This window comes from Onychomys torridus, chromosome 7, assembly GCF_903995425.1.
Source record: "Onychomys torridus chromosome 7, mOncTor1.1, whole genome shotgun sequence".
Classification (NCBI taxonomy): domain Eukaryota; kingdom Metazoa; phylum Chordata; class Mammalia; order Rodentia; family Cricetidae; genus Onychomys; species Onychomys torridus.
In genome coordinates, this window is record NC_050449.1 from 25519132 (window position 1) to 25523959 (window position 4828).

Sequence of the window (4828 nt, forward strand, 5' to 3'; positions counted from 1 at the left end):
CATGGACTGTAAGTAACAAGGAAGCTGCATTTGCGGTGGTGTTGATGACTACAGACTCACAGTTGGGAAAGAGGGACATAGAAGGCTTCTACGACCCCCTACCTCCAAACCACCCCATCCCCAAAGAGTAACAGCCTAGACAGAAAGCCATCAAAGAGAACTCTTAACATTTGTAATAAGGATGCTGAAGTGTAGCTCTCCACAGTTGATGGCTTCTGGTGGGCGTGAGTGTGGGAAAGGACTCCGTTTTATTTAAGGGGCTGGCCACTGGGAGTTTGACCATGCTCCAGTGAGTATATGGGCAACACAAATCAGACATGGTGGGTTTTTTCCTTCTTTTGGGGAAGGGGCAGGGAAGCGGGGGGAGGAGGGGGACGGAGACTTGGGAGGCCTGGGAAGTGAGTGTGATCAGGGTGTGCAAGATGTGAAATTTCCAAACAATCAATAACCAATAAAAATATTATGTTGGGAGAAAAAGCTAAAAAATACTGGCAAGGGTAATTATAAAAGATGGTAATGTGGTAGTTTGAATGAGAATGGCCCTTGTAGGCTGATGCATTTGAATGTTTGGTCCCCAGTTGGTAGAACTGTGAAAAGATGTGGCTTTGTCACTGTGGGTGGGCTTTGAGGTTCCAAAAGACTGGGACCATTCTCAGTCTGTCTCTTTCTCTCTCTGCCTCCATCTTATGGATTAAAATGCAAACTCTCAGTTGTTCCCACCGCCATATCTTTGCTCTGCCATCATAGACTCTAACCCTCTAAAACCATAAGCCCAATTAAATGCTTTCTTTTCTTAGAAGAAGGAGGAGGAGAAAAAACAGAAAGTAATTTGGAAGAAAGAGCATGTAACCTGCTATTGTGTCTATCCGCGGGCTAGAAGCATGCAAAGCATGTCTATCCACTGCTTAGGAATGCAGACGTGCAGCAGAAGACTGTAAGAATGACTGGGAGAGTCAAACACCGAACTGGGGATAATATTTACCTCCAGGGCAGAACTCAAGAGGCATCTGTGTGGGTCTTAACTATTCATTGTATCCGACTGAGTGAGTGAGTGATGTTTTGTTTGTTTGTTTGTTTGTTTGTTTTGGTTTTGGTTTGGTTTGGTTGAGACAGGATCTCACTATGCAGCACTGGCTAGTAGTGTCCAGCTTACACTCCTTCCATGTGCTAGGGTTAGAGGTGCTTTTATGTTTTATACTATGTGATTGGTACATAGGCTTTATTTTCTTATCCTTTGTACCTTCTGTATATTTCAAATATTTCATAATTGTTTTAAAAAAATCAATAATTTCGTAACAGTTCTGGATGTTTTGGGGAAAATAAGGGGCCCCGTGCCCAGAATTTGTTCACTTCTTACACTTTTCTTATCCTCTGTCACTCAGAGTAGCTCAGACTCTCCCAGTTTTCTGGTCTTCTCTGAAGTTAAGGTTCCTTTGGTGGCAAAGTGGTTTCCACATGTCAGTTCCCAACCCTGAGACGTCAGAATCTCCACTGGGAATCGTGCCAAGAAAGCAATTAAGAGAATAGGTTTCCTAGTAGGAGATATTATAGGACTCTTGGGCAAGTTCAGGGTGTGTTGATGGGCCCTTCAGGGGCCCCAAAGGCTTATGTCAGGAACATGCGCTATACAAGAAATGCTTCAGGGCAAAACAAAGGGTCAGACAGCTGGTTCCCTGCCTCTCTATGACAAGTGCTCCTAAAGAGCACGGGGGACATCTGGAAGCAGTCTCAGCACACCTCACCAAAAACGGGCACTCCGGAGTTCGGCTTCCTGGCCACATTTCCCTGGAACACCCAAAGGCTGTGCTCGCTCTCATGATCCTCCCGACAGCAAACCCTGCCTTGTTTGCTCACTCTCTAGCTTTGAGAGAGGTCTCCCTGCCATCAGAACACTTGGTCAGAGTCAAGGACGGAGTGTCCAAGGCCCTGGATTTTGTCTGGGACTATAGCAGGGTGGGGGAAGGGACAGGGAAGCAAAACCAGGATTTGAGGTGCAACTTTGACCTCACCAGCCTCCAGCCATTTACCAGGACTATGTTCTCTCCATTTTCCCAAAAATACAGGTTTGTTTGGTTTTTTTTTTCCAGATTCCCTTATCTCACCATCTCCCTGTTTTGTCCTTTTTCCCCAAACCACTCCCTTTAGGAGGCAAACAGTTCTGTTTCTTCCTTTGGAAAGCCTCCTATCTTCTTAACCACATTCCTGTCAATTCTTGGAACTTGGTTTGCATTACTGACCATCGCCTGGACAAGACAATAGATGGCTTCCCAATAGAGCTCCAAGAGCAGATCGGGTGGGGTGAGTCCTCTAAGGCCTGGGGTGGGCAGAGAAGGATGAGAAATGGTTTGCTCTATGCAGCGCTCTGCTTAGCAGCCTCTCCTGCTTGAGAGTAGTGAGCATTTCATGGCAACCTTCTCAGAGCTGTGTGGGTTGGGAGGTGACACGGTGGCGTCTGAAGGGCCCGAAGGGAGACTCGTTCTTCTGGGACTTGTTGCCAGGATTGCAGCCTGAGGACTGACTCACCCAGGGAGGGCTGGGTACAAGCCAAGGATCAATGGAAAGACTCTGGGGTCATACCCGCTGCCCTTGGCTCTGCCAGCTCGGCCTGCTGGGGACCTGCCAGAACTCACTAGGCAGGCAGAGTTTAGCTCAGGGAGTTAAGACTATTTTGCAAAGTTATCCAGGCTTTTTGGTATTGTTGTTTTCCTGCTGGGACAAGAATGCATTTTCTTCCTACAGATACATCACAAAGCAAACTATCCTTGCCCCTCATCAAAAGACAGAAAAGTTAGGAAATTGCTCTTTTTATAAACATACACAAGCAGGTTTGTCTGCTCTGGAAGGCAGCTTGCATGGGCACTGGCCTCTGTGTTACCTTGGCTGTTCTCCTGAGGCTCCAAGCCTGGTTTCCCAGTGGAACCCAGCCCCCTTCTGTTTCCTCCATTTACTGACATCCCCCTGCCTGAAACCAGCCCACAGGACCTTTACCTTAGATAAGTCCTACCAGCAACAACTGCAATGGAAACCAGGGAGCAAACAAAAATGACCCCCGAGAAGATAACCATGTCATAGGCAATTTTACAAGTTATTACAGCGATCCATTGAGCTTGGGCACTGACCCAAGCCCCTCAGTGTCCTTTCCAGGCCTCTGGTACTCCACCAAGTCCTGTAGGTTCTTCTGGCTGGTTCTGCCCTTCCCCAGACCCCCTAATAGCTGAAGCTCTGGGCAAACCTCCTCTCTACTCTCCTCACCAGCAAATCTGAAGGGGCTGCCAAGCGTATGGAGAATTACTCCACATGGCCGTGCTCAGCCAGAAAGTCAAAAAGACAAAGCCATCTATTTCTGAACCCAAACTAAAATCAGGTCGCCACCAACATCTCAAGCATCGCTGTGCCTAGAAGCCGAAAGGCTGAAGCATAAGGCATCATAAATGATGCTTCAATCCCTCTTCTCGCTCTGTAGACAGGAAATGAGATTCTGAGAGATGACCTCGGATTCTGGGCCAACTAGGTTTCTGGATTTTTTTTTTTTTAAGTGGTTGGGTTTCTCCTTCATATTCACTGCAACCTCTCATGACACAGTCCCTTTGTTCTACCTCCTGATCATCTGAGACTTCACAGGGTTGGGTGGGGCTGTCATGGCCACTGCTGTCTCCATCACCCCCACCACAGCATGAAGAATGTATCCACGGATGAGATACAGTGACAGAAACAAGAGACAAGTTTTAAATACGCCCAACTTTATTAGGAGTAGGTTGCTGTCACCTCAGCAGCCAGCTCCCATGTATACACAGTATACACACTCAGCCAGTCCCCAGACCCTCTCATCCTTCTGCAGGACACAAAATGCAAAAGAAGCAAGCCCAAAAGGGGAAGGGGCTCTACCAACAACAGTGTCTAGAGTCTCCAGGAGCTGACTTCCAAGCTGGTCTCCTTCCAGCCCCTCCCCCAACATGATGAAGTCCATAAGAGGGTGTTTGGGTCTAAATCCTCCTATCAGTGCACACAATAGGCAAAGGAGGGTAGGGGATCCCGAACCTGAAGTCTTTCTGGTCCGTATCCCAGTGAAGAAGTTCCTGGAGCCACCATGCTCTTCTCCACAGGCATGGGACATCACTTTGACTTCTTATTCCATCACAAGAAACCTGTGCCTTGACTTCATCTCTGCTCAGCACGGGTTGACAGAAAATGTTCAAAGGCAAGACAAACTTCCCAAGTTGTCTCCGTCATACTTCTTTTAAAAAGAAGGAATTTATAAATCAAAAATAAAAACTACTGTGACAGAAAAAAAAAAAGGAGTGTGGACACCTGGCATGTGTCAGGAACAAGAGTGGCTATCCCTCCTTGAAATAATTTGTAAAATAGCTGACAGCAATACTGCTCCGTTCGAGGCCAGTCACCTCACTTCCCACCCACCCTTACCCCTAACCCTGTCTACACAGCCCAGCACCACTGCTGCTTGTAGAGATAGAATACACCAAGCACAGGGTGCCACACTGTCATCAGCTAGCAAGGTTCCCCTCAGCCTCAGGCCCTGGGGTCCTTTTGTTGTTACAGCTCTGAAGTACTTGCTGCTTCCCCTTCACGCTGTCCTTCAATGGTGACTGCAGCCCAGCCTCAGAGGGTTGCATGCCCTTCACCTACTGTAGGAGCTCTATCCAAGGTCTCCAGTCAAGAGATCTACCAGAGTTAGAATAATACCCTAGAGTAGTGGTTCGCAACCTTCCTAATGCTGCAACCCTTTAATATAGTTCCTCGTGTTGTGACCCCCCCAACCATAAAATTATTTTCGTTGTTACTTCAAAACTGTAATTTTGCTACTGTTATG